We start from the raw sequence: 18,025 nt of genomic DNA, 5'->3' as shown, positions 1-18,025 counted from the left end.
GTTTGAACATAATACATTTATTAATGATAATTATGATTTATGCCTTGCTATGTCACATCAACAACTTAATACATTTTGTACATCTACAAGACGTACTAAATTACCCATAAAAACTAAATGGTAATGATGTTCTTTAAATAATAGAACACAAACAAAACTTGTTCATTACAAACATCACCTAAAAAAATGATTAATTTCCAAATAACAAAAAATAATAATAATGAAAAATCAAATATTTGGCTGGAAACATATCAAATAAAAACATCAGATGAATAAACTTAACAAAATGAGTCTTTACAAGCTGGTAAGGTCCTCTACTGTTTCTTACTTCTCTGCATCTGCTCAAGATTTTTGGATAACTTTCTGCAGCAGTACTGGATGAAGGCAGATCTGAGCTGTGAAAGAAGTCTGTGTGTCAAGAAATGTCTGTAGCATGTTCTACTCATGCTCAATTGGATTTAGGTCTGATGACTTAGTAGGCCAGTCCAACAGCACCAACAGAAAAATAGCAGGATCTCATCAACCTAGCATTTTGCTGTCATGGATCCTCCATCCACCATGCAGAGATCTGCATGCCCCTACGTGATTGATCCACCCAAACACATCAAAGCAGACAATGTTACAGACTGATTACTGTTCCTCTTGAAGTCTCACACATCAACCACATCCTGTACATGAGCTCAGTAGAGTACAACACACATGCTCCAAGGGCTTGGTGAGGTTTCTAAGGGTTAATCTCTATGTATATTGGTTGTCTACTGCCCCTTCACCTTTTCTGCAACCCCAGCTTCCAAATGTATTATCCTTGTCTGATACCTGTACCACAATCTATTGACTACAGATTCCACCCCCCCAAGACCTGGGTGTGGCCCTCTTGTAACATTGTGACAACTTTACAGACTTCATTTCTGGTTAATTTGTTTCTATCAGCTTGTACACTCACTGCAAACATTAAAACCAGCAAACAAACTATACAAATCTAACATTATCTCAACAAAATTATCTTTTCTAATTAATGAAGACCAGCAATTTACTTTACATATTTGGGTCATTTCTCACAAAAGCCTATTAAATAAGGAATCATTGATGTATAAACCACCAAACCCTGACTAGAATTAGTGTAATTCTGTATAATAAGTTTAAACAAACCTTATTAATATTTAGAAGTAATGTAGTTAATAGAATACACACATTAAAAAAAACATTATCAATATTTGGGAGTAACATAGTTAATGGAGTGTGTATGTTTTTCTTATAACAAAGCTACATGGGTTATCTGCTAAATCCAAATAGGGGAATCAAACCCCCAATTTTAGCATTATAAATCCTAAGACTTACAGCTGTGTCCAGCAAGGGACGTAGTTAATGGAATACACAAATTTAAACAAACCTCATTAATATTTGGGAGCATTGTAGTTACTGGAATATGCAAGTTTAGACAAACCTTATTAATCTTTGTGAATAATGTAGTTAGTTGAATACACAAGTTTAGACAAACCTTATTAATATTTGGGAGTAACACAGTTAATGGAATACCCATGTTTAAAGAAACCTTATTAGTAGTTGGGAGTAATACAGTTAATGGAATACCCATGTTTAAACAAACCTTATTAGTAGTTGGGAGTAACACAGTTAATGGAATACCCATGTTTAAACAAACCTTATTAGTAGTTGGGAGTAATACAGTTAATGGAATACCCATGTTTAAAGAAACCTTATTAGTAGTTGGGAGTAACACAGTTAATGGAATACCCATGTTTAAACAAACCTTATTAGTAGTTCGGAGTAACACAGTTAATGGAATACCCATGTTTAAAGAAACCTTATTAGTAGTTGGGAGTAATACAGTTAATGGAATACCCATGTTTAAACAAACCTTATTAGTAGTTCGGAGTAACACAGTTAATGGAATACCCATGTTTAAAGAAACCTTATTAGTAGTTGGGAGTAATACAGTTAATGGAATACCCATGTTTAAAGAAACCTTATTAGTAGTTGGGAGTAATACAGTTAATGGAATACCCATGTTTAAACAAACCTTATTAGTAGTTGGGAGTAACACAGTTAATGGAATACCCATGTTTAAACAAACCTTATTAGTAGTTGGGAGTAACACAGTTAATGGAATACCCATGTTTAAACAAACCTTATTAGTAGTTGGGAGTAACACAGTTAATGGAATACCCATGTTTAAACAAACCTTAGTAGTTGGGAGCAACACAGATAATGGAATACCCATGTTTAAACAAACCTTATTAATATTTGGGAGTAATGCAGTTAATGGAACACACAAGTTTAGACAAACCTAATATATATTTGGGAGTAATGTAGTTTATGGAATACCTATGTTTAAACAAACCTTAGTAGTTGGGAGTAATGCAGTTAATGGAATACACGAATTTGAACAAACCTTATTAATATTTGAGAGTAACATAGTTAATGGAATACACAATTTGAACAAACCTTATTAATATTTGAGAGTAACATAGTTAATGGAACACACAAGTTTGAACAAACCTTATTAATATTTGAGAGTAACATAGTTAATGGAACACACGAATTTGAACAAACCTTATTAATATTTGAGAGTAACATAGTTAATGGAACACACGAATTTGAACAAACCTTATTAATATTTGAGAGTAACATAGTTAATAGAACACACAAGTTTGAACAAACCTTATTAATATTTGGGAGTAACATAGTTAATGGAACACACAGTTTTAAACAAACCTCATTAATATTTGGGAGAAATGAGTAATTAGCTGTATTTTTTTTCTTCTCCACATGTATTCTGTTGAAGGGCATACTTGAATGGAGTACGTTCATAACTTAAAACTCTTATACCATTATAGAATCCTGAAAGTTATTTAATATTAGTATTATACATTTGGAGTTATTATATTAAATAATAACTAGATATAGTAATTCTGGTACATAAAAGTAAGGAAGTAAAACTTTTAGTTTGGTAGTTTAAATTAGACTTGTACATTAAAATAGGCTCAGGATGTGTAACCATATATTAGGCTTGGATATATTTCAACTTACTGATAAGTTGTAAAACACAATAACTGCATTGTTTTATTAAATAACTAGAATCTAAAACTAGTTTATTGTCTCTTTGTTTTATGAATTAACCTAGATTCATTAGTTAAAATTCTGCTTATAGATACAGGTTGGTTATAATATAAATCAGGCAAAATATATACGCATTATTATTAATGTTACATATATTGATAATTCTTGTAAATTATTTAGTTCTATATAATTAAAGGGAAACTTTACTACTTTAATGTGAAGGCAAAGTAGTGATAAAAATTAATATAATTGTTTACTAATAGCAAAGAGAATTTGTTATAGACCATCCAATGATGTTGATGAAATTAGTAAGAAACATTACAGTGATATTAAGATGTCAGCTGTTAATGAAGTTATAATTATGTGTGGTCTTAATTTCATTCATATAGATTGGGAAATGATAGTCAAACCATGAGGAAAAAAACGTTTTTGGAAACTGTTCATGATAGCCTTCTTCAACTAATGAATGAACCTACTAGAAATATTGCTATTTTAGATTTACTGTTAACTTAAAATATAGAAGTTACTGATAAGAGTAATATGGGAACATATTGGGTACAAGTGGTAATTTCTCTATTACATCGATGTTTACATTTGGACATAAGTAATAGTGATATTTTGGTTACAAATTTACAAAATGCAGAGTCTGAATGGGTGAGATATGAAACATCTGTTGTGAATTAGACAGCCGATAATTTAGAGCCACTGATGTGATGTGGAAATTTTTAAAGATAAAAATATTTAAAGATTCAAGGTAAACATATTCCTTATAGAAAGAAAATGACAGGTGTAAGTGAAAACCCAGGTTGGCTCACAAAGAACATAACAGATAAAATTATAGAAAAGTATTATAAATTTAAATTGACTGGTATGACAGGAGATTTAGAAGATATAGAATAAAGTTAGTGAAACAGTAACTTAGGACATCAAAAATGATGTATGAGGAAAGGTTGACCAGAAATGTACATATTAACAGTAAGGATTTCTTTAAATATATTAATGATAAATAAAATGTTAAATAGGAAGTAGGACCCTTGAGGGATGGTAAAGGTTGACTAGAAATGTACAAATTAACAGTAAGGATTTCTTTAAATATATTAATGATAAATACAATGTTAAATAGGAAGTAAAACCCTTGAGGGATGGTAAAGGTTGACTAGAAATGTACAAATTAACAGTTAGGATTTCTTTAAATATATTAATGATAAATACAATGTTAAATAGGAAGTAAGACCCTTGAGGGATGGTAAAGGTTGACTAGAAATGTACAAATTAACAGTGAGGATTTCTTTAAATATATTAATGATAAATAAAATGTTAAATAGGGAGTAGGACCCTTGAGGGATGGTAAAGGTTGATTAGAAATGTACAAATTAACAGTAAGGATTTCTTTAAATATATTAATGATAAATACAATGTTAAATAGGAAGTAAGACCCTTGAGGGATGGTAAAGGTTGACTAGAAATGTACAAATTAACAGTGAGGATTTCTTTAAATATATTAATGATAAATAAAATGTTAAATAGGGAGTAGGACCCTTGAGGGATGGTAAAGGTTGACTATAAATGTACAAATTAACAGTAAGGATTTCTTTAAATATACTAATGATAAATAAAATGTTAAATAGGAAGTAGGAACCTTCAGGGATGGTAAAGGTTGACTAGAAATGCACAAATTAACAGTAAGGATTTCTTTAAATATATTAATGATAAATAAAATGTTAAATAGGAAGTAGGACTCTTGAGGGATGGTAAAGGTTGACTAGAAATGTACAAATTAACAGTAAGGATTTCTTTAAATATATTAATGATAAATACAATGTTAAATAGGGAGTAGGACCCTTGAGGGATGGTAAAGGTTGACTAGAAATGTACAAATTAACAGTAAGGATTTCTTTAAATACATTAATGATAAATAAAATGTTAAATAGGAAGTAGGAACCTTGAGGGATGGTAAAGGTTGACTAGAAATGTACAAATTAACAGTAAGGATTTCTTTAAATATATTAATGATAAATAAAATGTTAAATAGGAAATAGGACCATTGAGGGATGGTAAAGGTTGACTAGAAATGTACAAATTAACAGTAAGGATTTCTTTAAATATATTAATGATAAATACAATGTTAAATAGGAAGTAGGACCCTTGAGGGATGGTAAAAGTTGACTTGTATCTGATGATTATTAACTGTGTTATTAAATTTTACCTTCAATGTTTACTAACAAAGATTTGAGCATTTTTTCACATTTTGAACAGTTGGATAAATGGAAACAAGATCACTGCATTAATTCTGAGTTAGTTAAGAAAAAATCAGGAAGTTTACAAAATGACAAGGCTCTTGGACTAGGTACTACTTCCATTAAGGTTTTGAAGATTGGATATGTGAGCCACTTACTACTATTTTTAGAGCCATTAGTTTTATGACAATTGTGTGAAACAGTTTGTAAAGTCTTTGAAATAAATGCTTTGTAAGTTTAGAATTTTATCTGATAGTCAACATGGTTTCACTAAGGGAAAGTATTGCCTTACAAATCTTTTGATATTATTTTAAAAAGTTATTGTTTATCCAAATGAGAGTAATGGTATAGATAAAACAGTTTATTCTAATCTTTATTAGTATAAATGTATAAAATAGACACAGAAAGCCATCTTGATTTTCAATGTTGCTCCACAGAAATACCTTAAATTACAGTTATTGCTATTAACTGAATGTCCTTCCCTACTAATATTTCAAGTAATATTCACCTTATTTCATGTTTACACTAAAATTTATAATGAAAAATATTTCTAAATTTGGAAATCTAAATTGTAATTTACCAGTTACAATTAAAAGTTTAGATGTTAAATAATGACATGCCTTTTGAAAATCTTAATTCCTGTGTGTATTACCTGCATGCTGACAGATTGTATTTTCATGTGATTCACCATACAAGTCACTTCACTGTCTTCACCTTCAGCAATTTCTTCGACACCATATTTAGTGACTACGTACAGGACAGCACCAAACAACACAGTATTTAGTGGCTACATATAGGACAGTATCGAACGGCAAATATTTAGTTGCTACGTACAGGACAATACCAAACAACACAGTATTTAGTTGCTACATACAGGACAGCACCAAACAACACAGTATTTAGTGGCTACATATAGGACAGTACCGAACGACACAATATTTAGTTGCTATGTACAGGACAATACCAAATGACACAATATTTATTAGCTACATATAGGACAGTATTGAACAACATTATTTTGTAGCTGTGTAGAGGAAAGTATAGAGTGAATTATGGCTTCTTCCTCTACATTAATGCATAACAGCTTCTTTGAAAGAGGTCAAACATCATGAACTATTGGAAGGTCACCAGTAACATTTTGAGTGAAATAAGTTCAGGGAACAATTACTACTAAACAGGTATTAAACTACAACTATTTATGTCAAGGCCTTATGATAGAGAGCAATCTTTTGGTATGTAAAATATGTCACATAATTTTCATATACAGTAATGATTTTGTTCTGAAAGTTTACAGAATGCGAAATATTTATATTTGGAAAGTACTCAAGTTGTAAAACAACTGAATATTTATCTAAAATCAGCATGTCAGTGCTTTTAGTATATTGTAAAAGTTGGTATTATTGGTATTTATGTTTCCTTATTATAAATAGAATTATATATGTTAAATAAAATTAATTAATTACATTTGGGACTTTTCGTTAATGTTCTGTAGAACAGTGTGTAATGTTTGTGTAAAATAAATATTATTCCTTGCATCAGTGGTTTTTGTTCACTTGGAAACCCACAATCTTTAAAGCATTCTGAAACTCTATAGATTTTCAAATATGAATGTGTTTACTCTGCAATACTACAGTGAATTTAATTATTTAATATTTTCCTTGCTTTTAAAAAGCATTATTTTCTATAAAATAAACAATCTTACATTACAATAACCATTATCTCCATGTGATGAGACGTGAAGTTATTCAGACGTCTCTAGTGTTAACGTAGCACTGTTGGACGATGAAGAAAAGAGATGTTAACGTAGCACTGTTGGATGATGAAGAAAGGAGATGTTAATGTAGCACTGTAGGACGATGAAGAAAGGAGATGTTAATGTAGCACTGTAGGACGATGAAGAAAGGAGATGTTAATGTAGCACTGTAGGACGGTGAAGAAAGGAGATGTTAATGTAGCACTGTAGGACGATGAAGAAAGGAGATGTTAATGTAGCACTGTAGGACGATGAAGAAAGGAGATGTTAACGTAGCACTGTAGGACGATGAAGAAAGGAGATGTTAATGTAGCACTGTAGGACGATGAAGAAAGGAAGTGTTGACGTAGTACTGTTGTGCACTCTTGACAGTGTTACCATACTGTAGTTCCAATTTATATGCTATGGCAAATTTCTTTTTATAAATTATTTTAATCTATTACATGAAGATTTACAGCTCACCTGCTAACAACTAAACAAATTTGTATACAACATATAATAATGGACATTAAAAAATTAACATAATTTCCTAGACTTAGTATTTGTTTAGCCTTAATAAAATTGTATGCACTATAGATTTTGAAATTTAAACAGTTTTAACTTTTGATTATGTTTTGAATCTCACATTTACGTAGAAATTTAAGAAGTTATCGTATTTTCATCTTGTAGTAAAATCAGTTACAATTTTAAAAACGTATCCTGTAAATGAATAAACTATACATGTTACCCTGTATAGATACAAGGAAAAAACAAAATTCACTTTACCAATGTGATAGAAAATTTCAAAATAATATTTGTAGTCTCCTATACAACAGTATCTTTTCATGCAACATGTGTGAAAATTCTTCAGTTTGAAAAACTAACAACTTTCAAAAAAAAATGTTCTACTCACGACTTATCCATCTTTGAGTGTGTTCAACATGGAACACAAGGGTTAAAAAAACATGAATAGCACACAAAAGTAATACCACAAGTTAAAAAGTTTTAAATGAAATTCAAAACAGATTAAATGTCTATAAATTTTTAGCCAAATGTTTAGTGCATAAAAAAAGCAATCTTAAGTGTATACAAGATAGTATGTCCAAATGTTTCCAATTAAAATATCAGCCTTGTTATGTCAAAATGCACATTTCTAAATGTTTGCATCATGAGAAGGAGCTTTAGTACAGAAAATTAAATGTTCAAAATAGTCTCATAAAATTTGAAGATAAACTTCTCGCTAGCTTTCCATCCATCCTATAAACTCAAGTTATATATAAAAACATTTCATGAACTACTATCAGTCGCTTTTTGTCTCTTTTTCTTACCCAGTTTGTAGTGTTTGCGTGACTTCAGATGATCTAAAAAGACAGAAACATTTTCAGAAGTAATTAATAAACCATTATTCTGTTAAATGTCAACATTGAAAATCACATTTCTTCACAAAATTCAAAACACTACAAATCAGTGGTATTACAGTTTTCATTCTGTTCATATACACTTGTAATTATCAACCATGTAACTTAAGATAAAACTTGACTAGTTGAACATTACTACAAATTAAAGTTTCTAAGAAACACACAAACATTATTTAACGAAAACCAAATTAAATAAGACTGGATGTCTGTTTTTTCATCCACTACCAACATATCAATTACTGTTATGTTTCTAAAAATAAACTATTTGTGTACCACATTCAAAGAAACGATCACTCTTTGCACTATGTTACAGTGCAAAACATAATTTATGTTTTTCACTTGGTTTTCTCAAAAGCAGTTTTGACTTGTTTATGAGTTATAAGAGTCAAAGATAAAAATTTTATTCCAACAGATTAGAAACTACTATAAAATAATTACAACTTATTACAAGTACTTTTGATAATTTAAACATAGCCAATTAATTATGCATAAAGTATAGACACATATGCTTCAAGCTAATGAGAAATTAAACAAGTATAACTTAAAAATAAGAAAAATACATTCAATCAAACAGAAATTACAAAATCTTCATTCAAAATACACTGAGTAACAAGATAACATTATATTATGACTTACAGAATACACAAAGTAACAAGATAACATTATATTATAACTAACAAAATCTTCATTCTAATCAAAATACACTAAATAACAAGATAACATTATATTATAACTTACAAAATCTTCATTCTAATCAAAATACACTAAATAACAAGATAACATTATAACTTACAAAATCTTCATTCTAATCAAAATACACTAAATAACAAGATAACATTATATTATAACTTACAAAATCTTCATTCTAATCAAAATACACTAAATAACAAGATAACATTATATTATAACTTACAAAATCTTCATTCTAATCAAAATACACTAAATAACAAGATAACATTATATTATAACTTACAAAAACTTCATTCTAATCAAAATACACTAAATAACAAGATAACATTATATTATAACTTACAGAATCTTCATTGTAATCAAAATACACCAAGTAACAAGATAACATTATAACTTACAAAATCTTCATTCTAATCAAAATACACTAAATAACAAGATAACATTATAACTTACAAAATCTTCATTCTAATCAAAATACACTAAATAACAAGATAACATTATAACTAACAAAATCTTCATTCTAATCAAAATACACTAAATAACAAGATAACATTATATTATAACTTACAAAATCTTCATTCTAATCAAAATACACTAAATAACAAGATAACATTATATTATAACTTACAAAATCTTCATTCTAATCAAAATACACTAAATAACAAGATAACATTATATTATAACTTACAAAATCTTCATTCTAATCAAAATACACTAAATAACAAGATAACATTATATTATAACTTACAGAATCTTCATTCTAATCAAAATACACCAAGTAACAAAATAACATTATAACTTACAAAAGCTTCATTCTAATCAAAATACACTAAATAACAAGATAACATTATATTATAACTTACAAAAGCTTCATTCTAATCAAAATACACTAAATAACAAGATAACATTATATTATAACTTACAGAATCTTCATTCTAATCAAAATACACCAAGTAACGAGATAACATTATAACTTACAAAATCTTCATTCTAATCAAAATATACTAAACAACAAGATAACATTATATTATAACTTACAAAATCTTCATTCTAATCAAAATACACTAAATAACAAGATAACATTATATTATAACTTACAAAATCTTCATTCTAATCAAAATACACTAAATAACAAGATAACATTATATTATAACTTACAAAATCTTCATTCTAATCAAAATACACTAAATAACAAGATAACATTATATTATAACTAACAAAATCTTCATTCTAATCAAAATACACTAAATAACAAGATAACATTACATTATAACTTACAAAATCTTCATTCTAATCAAAATACACTAAATAACAAGATAACATTATAACTTACAAAATCTTCATTCTAATCAAAATACACCAAGTAACGAGATAACATTATAACTTACAAAATCTTCATTGTAATCAAAATACACTAAACAACAAGATAACATTATAACTTACAAAATCTTCATTGTAATCAAAATACACCAAGTAACAAGATAACATTATAACTTACAAAATCTTCATTCTAATCAAAATACACTAAATAACAAGATAACATTATATTATAACTAACAAAATCTTCTTTCTAATCAAAATACACTAAATAACAAGATAACATTATATTATAACTTACAAAATCTTCATTCTAAAAAAAATACACTAAATAACAAGATAACATTATATTATAACTAACAAAATCTTCATTCTAATCAAAATACACTAAATAACAAGATAACATTATATTATAACTTACAGAATCTTCATTCTAATCAAAATACACCAAGTACAAAATAACATTATAACTTACAAAAGCTTCATTCTAATCAAAATACACTAAATAACAAGATAACATTATATTATAACTTACAGAATCTTCATTCTAATCAAAATACACCAAGTAACGAGATAACATTATAACTAACAAAATCTTCATTCTAATCAAAATACACTAAATAACAAGATAACATTATATTATAACTTACAAAATCTTCATTCTAATCAAAATACACTAAATAACAAGATAACATTATATTATAACTTACAAAATCTTCATTCTAATCAAAATACACTAAATAACAAGATAACATTATATTATAACTTACAAAATCTTCATTCTAATCAAAATACACTAAATAACAAGATAACATTATATTATAACTTACAGAATCTTCATTCTAATCAAAATACACCAAGTAACAAAATAACATTATAACTTACAAAAGCTTCATTCTAATCAAAATACACTAAATAACAAGATAACATATTATAACTTACAAAAGCTTCATTCTAATCAAAATACACTAAATAACAAGATAACATTATATTATAACTTACAGAATCTTCATTCTAATCAAAATACACCAAGTAACGAGATAACATTATAACTTACAAAATCTTCATTCTAATCAAAATATACTAAACAACAAGATAACATTATATTATAACTTACAAAATCTTCATTCTAATCAAAATACACTAAATAACAAGATAACATTATATTATAACTTACAAAATCTTCATTCTAATCAAAATACACTAAATAACAAGATAACATTATATTATAACTTACAAAATCTTCATTCTAATCAAAATACACTAAATAACAAGATAACATTATATTATAACTAACAAAATCTTCATTCTAATCAAAATACACTAAATAACAAGATAACATTACATTATAACTTACAAAATCTTCATTCTAATCAAAATACACTAAATAACAAGATAACATTATAACTTACAAAATCTTCATTCTAATCAAAATACACCAAGTAACGAGATAACATTATAACTTACAAAATCTTCATTGTAATCAAAATACACTAAACAACAAGATAACATTATAACTTACAAAATCTTCATTCTAATCAAAATACACCAAGTAACAAGATAACATTATAACTTACAAAATCTTCATTCTAATCAAAATACACTAAATAACAAGATAACATTATATTATAACTAACAAAATCTTCTTTCTAATCAAAATACACTAAATAACAAGATAACATTATATTATAACTTACAAAATCTTCATTCTAAAAAAAATACACTAAATAACAAGATAACATTATATTATAACTAACAAAATCTTCATTCTAATCAAAATACACTAAATAACAAGATAACATTATATTATAACTTACAGAATCTTCATTCTAATCAAAATACACCAAGTACAAAATAACATTATAACTTACAAAAGCTTCATTCTAATCAAAATACACTAAATAACAAGATAACATTATATTATAACTTACAGAATCTTCATTCTAATCAAAATACACCAAGTAACGAGATAACATTATAACTTACAAAATCTTCATTCTAATCAAAATACACTAAACAACAAGATAACATTATATTACAACTAACAAAATCTTCATTCTAATCAAAATACACTAAATAACAAGATAACATTATATTATAACTTACAAAATCTTCATTCTAATCAAAATACACTAAATAACAAGATAACATTATATTATAACTTACAGAATCTTCATTCTAATCAAAATACACCAAGTAACGAGATAACATTATAACTTACAAAATCTTCATTCTAATCAAAATACACTAAATAACAAGATAACATTATATTATAACTTACAAAATCTTCATTCTAATCAAAATACACTAAATAACAAGATAACATTATAACTTACAAAAATAACAAGATAACATTATATTATACCTTACAAAATCTTCATTCTAATCAAAATACACTAAATAACAAGATAACATTATATTATAACTTACAAAATCTTCATTCTAATCAAAATACACTAAATAACAAGATAACATTATATTATAACTAATAAAATCTTCATTCTAATCAAAATACACCAAGTAACAAGATAACATTATAACATACAAAATCTTCATTCTAATCAAAATACACTAAATAACAAGATAACATTATATTATAACTTACAAAATCTTCATTCTAATAAAAATACACTAAATAACAAGATAACGTTATATTATAACTAACAAAATCTTCATTCTAATCAAAATACACTAAATAACAAGATAACATTATATTATAACTTACAAAATCTTCATTCTAATCAAAATACACTAAATAACAAGATAACATTATATTATAACTTACAGAATCTTCATTCTAATCAAAATACACCAAGTAACAAAATAACATTATAACTTACAAAAGCTTCATTCTAATCAAAATACACTAAATAACAAGATAACATTATATTATAACTTACAAAAGCTTCATTCTAATCAAAATACACTAAATAACAAGATAACATTATATTATAACTTACAGAATCTTCATTCTAATCAAAATACACCAAGTAACGAGATAACATTATAACTTACAAAATCTTCATTCTAATCAAAATATACTAAACATCAAGATAACATTATAACTTACAAAATCTTCATTGTAATCAAAATACACCAAGTAACAAGATAACATTATAACTTACAAAATCTTCATTCTAATCAAAATACACTAAATAACAAGATAACATTATATTATAACTAACAAAATCTTCATTCTAATCAAAATACACCAAGTAACAAGATAACATTATAACTTACAAAATCTTCATTCTAATCAAAATACACTAAATAACAAGATAACATTATATTATAACTTACAAAATCTTCATTCTAATAAAAATACACTAAATAACAAGATAACATTATATTATAACTAACAAAATCTTCATTCTAATCAAAATACACTAAATAACAAGATAACATTATATTATAACTTACAAAATCTTCATTCTAATAAAAATACACTAAATAACAAGATAACATTATATTATAACTTACAGAATCTTCATTCTAATCAAAATACACCAAGTAACAAGATAACATTATAACTTACAAAATCTTCATTCTAATCAAAATACACTAAATAACAAGATAACATTATATTATAACTAACAAAATCTTCATTCTAATCAAAATACACCAAGTAACAAGATAACATTATAACTTACAAAATCTTCATTCTAATCAAAATACACTAAATAACAAGATAACATTATATTATAACTTACAAAATCTTCATTCTAATAAAAATACACTAAATAACAAGATAACATTATATTATAACTAACAAAATCTTCATTCTAATAAAAATACACTAAATAACAAGATAACATTATATTATAACTTACAGAATCTTCATTCTAATCAAAATACACCAAGTAACAAAATAACATTATAACTTACAAAATCTTCATTCTAATCAAAATACACTAAATAACAAGATAACATTATAACTTACAAAAATAACAAGATAACATTATATTATAACTTACAAAATCTTCATTCTAATCAAAATACACTAAATAACAAGATAACATTATATTATAACTTACAAAATCTTCATTCTAATAAAAATACACTAAATAACAAGATAACATTATATTATAACTAACAAAATCTTCATTCTAATCAAAATACACTAAATAACAAGATAACATTATATTATAACTTACAAAATCTTCATTCTAATAAAAATACACTAAATAACAAGATAACATTATATTATAACTTACAGAATCTTCATTCTAATCAAAATACACCAAGTAACAAAATAACATTATAACTTACAAAATCTTCATTCTAATCAAAATACACTAAATAACAAGATAACATTATAACTTACAAAAATAACAAGATAACATTATATTATACCTTACAAAATCTTCATTCTAATCAAAATACACTAAATAACAAGATAACATTATATTATAACTTACAAAATCTTCATTCTAATCAAAATACACTAAATAACAAGATAACATTATATTATAACTAACAAAATCTTCATTCTAATCAAAATACACCAAGTAACAAAATAACATTATAACTTACAAAATCTTCATTCTAATCAAAATACACTAAATAACAAGATAACATTATATTATAACTTTTTACAAAGTTAATTACTTACAGCTCTGACTCCACAGCTGTGACTGTATTCACTTTGATTGATGTTACTCAAACAGTTTACTTAAACTAAAATTTTAATTTTATAAAAAAAACAGAAACATTAAAACTTACACTCCCATGCCACACTTCCCACAATTCTTCTCTCACAAATTTCACAGAAATATGTTTCTAAAATGTTAACTTGACCTTTTTCATGAGATAAAGGTTTGATGGATGGTGTCTGACCCTGTCAAAAAAAAAAAGTTCCACTATAATTAAGAGATGTAATATAAAAATTGTACAATCTCATTTTATGTCAAAATAACACACACACACTTCTACCCAAACTACAAAAAAACAACACACACACACTTCTATCCCAACTACAGAAAATAACACACACACTTCTACCCCAACTACAAAAAAACAACACACACACACTTCTATCCCAACTACAAAAAAACAACACACACACACTTCTATCCCAACTACAGAAAATAACACACACACTTCTATCCCAACTACAGAAAACACACACACACTTCTACCCCAACTACAAAAAAACAACACACACGCACATACCTTCCTCACCCACTGGTCTTCTCATCATATCTGTACTGTGTGTTATCACCATGTTTTTATACTCCTCAACTGCTGATCTTCTCATCAAATCAATAATGTGTGTTATCATTATGTTATTATACTCCTCAACTGCTGGTCTTCTCATCAAATCAGTACTTTGTGTTATCACTATGTCTTGTACTCCTCAACTGCTGGTCTTCTCATCAAATCAGTACTGTGTGTTATCACTATGTCTTGTACTCCTCAACTACTGGTCTTTCCATCAAATCAGTACTCTCTGTTATCATTATGTTTTTATACTCCTCATACACTGATCTTCTCATTAAATCAGTACTGTGTGTTATCATTATGTTTTTATTCTCCTAAACTACTGGTCTTCTCATGAAATCAGTACCCTTTCTTATTACTATGTTATTATATTCCTAAACCGCTGCTCTTCTCATCAAATCAGTAATCTGTGTTATTACTATGTTTTATACTCCTCAACCACTGGTCTTCTCATCAAATCAGTAGTCTGTGTTATCACTATGTTTTCATACTTCTTAACCACTGGTCTTCTCATCAAATTTGTACTCTGTTATCACTATGTTTTTATACTCCTCAACTGCTGATCTTCCCATCAAATCTGTACTTTATGTTATCACTATGTTATTATACTCTTCAACCACTGGTCTTCTCATGAAATAAGTACTTTGTGTAATCATTATGTTTTTACACTCCTCAACTACTTGTATTCTCATGAAATAAGTACTCTGTGTTATCATTATGTTTTTCTACTCCTCAACTGTGGTCTTCTCATCAAATCAGTATTGTGTGTTATCTATATATTTTTCTACTCCTCAATGGCTGGTCTTTTCATCAAACCACTACTGTATGTTATGATTATCTTTCTATACTCCTCAACTGCTGGTCTTCTCATCAAATCAATACTTTCTGTTATCACTATGTTTTTGTACTCCTCAACTGCTGGTCTTTCCATCAAATCAGTACTCTCTGTTATCATTATGTTTTTATACTCCTCAAACACTAATCATCTCATCAAATCAGTATCGTGTGTTATCATTATGTTTTTATTCTCCTAAACTACTGGTCTTCTCATCAAATCAGTACTCTCTGTTATCATTATGTTTTTATACTCCTCAAACACTAATCATCTCATCAAATCAGTATTGTGTGTTATCTATATATTTTTATACTCCTCAATTGCTCTTATTTTCATCAAACCACTACTGTGTGTTATCATTACGTTTTTATACTCCTCAACTGCTGGTATTCTCATCAAATGATTACTGTGGGTTATCACTATGTTTTTATACTCCTCAACTGCAGTTCTTCTCATCCAATCAATACTGTGTGTTATCATTATGTTTTTATACTCCTAAACTGCTGGTCTTCTTATCAAATCACTACTGTGTGTTATCCCTGTGTTTTTCTACTCCTCAACTGCTGGTCTTCTCATCAAATCAGTACTGTGTGTTATCACTATGTAATTATATTCCTAAACTACTGGTCTTCTCATCCAATCAATAATGTGTGATATCACTATGCTTTTACACTCCTCAACCACTGTTCTTCTCATCAAATCAGTACTCTGTATTATCATTATGTTTCCTTATACTCCTCAAATGCTGGTCTTCTCATCAAATCAGTACCCTTTCTTTTTACTATGTTATTATATTCCGCAACCGCTGCTCTTCTCATCAAATCAGTACTGTGTGTTCTCACTATGTTTTTATACTCCTCAACCACTGGTCTTCTCATCAAATCAGTAATCTGTATTATTACTATGTTTTATATTCCTCAACCACTGGTCTTCTCATCAAATCAGTAGTCTGTGTTATCAGTATGTTTTTATACTCCTCAACTGCTTGAATTCCCATCAAATCCGTACTCTGTTATCACTATGTTTTTATACTCCTCAACTCCTGGTCTTCTCATGAAATAAGTACTTTGTGTAATCATTATGTTTTTACACACCTCAACTACTTGTATTCTCATGAAATAAGTACTCTGTGTTATCATTATGTTTTTATACTCCTAATCTGCTGGTCTTCTTATCAAATCAATACTGTGTGTTATCACTATGTTTTTCTACTCCTCAACTGTGGTCTTCTGATCAAATCAGTATTGTGTGTTATCTATATATTTTTCTACTCCTCAACGGCTGGTGTTTTCATCAAACCACTACTGTGTGTTATGATTATCTTTCTATACTTCTGAACTGCTGGTCTTCTCATGAAATAAGTACTTTGTGTTATCACTGTGTTTTATACTCCTCAACCACTGGTCTTCTCATCAAATCAGTACTCTGTGTTATAACTAGGTTATTATACTCCTCAACCACTGGTCTTCTTATCAAATCAGTACTCTGTGTTATCACT

The 18,025-nt window shown here is 27.3% G+C and overlaps 1 long non-coding RNA gene across 1 annotated transcript; it reads right to left on the bottom strand.

Annotated features, from left to right (window-relative positions):
- Window position 1: 1 nt before the first annotated feature.
- LOC143230106 (uncharacterized) lies at window positions 2-16,260 on the bottom strand. The gene is made up of 3 exons (XR_013016240.1): window positions 15,195-16,260; window positions 5,968-8,408; window positions 2-942 (listed from the first exon to the last, which is right to left on the bottom strand). It is a non-coding gene; the product is annotated as an uncharacterized LOC143230106 (long non-coding RNA).
- Window positions 16,261-18,025: the final 1,765 nt, after the last annotated feature.

The sequence above is a fragment of the Tachypleus tridentatus genome, chromosome 10, assembly GCF_004210375.1.
Source record: "Tachypleus tridentatus isolate NWPU-2018 chromosome 10, ASM421037v1, whole genome shotgun sequence".
NCBI classification, from domain to species: Eukaryota; Metazoa; Arthropoda; class Merostomata; order Xiphosura; family Limulidae; genus Tachypleus; species Tachypleus tridentatus.
Note: the sequence above shows the minus strand (reverse complement) of the source record. Positions and strands in the feature narration are given on the sequence as shown.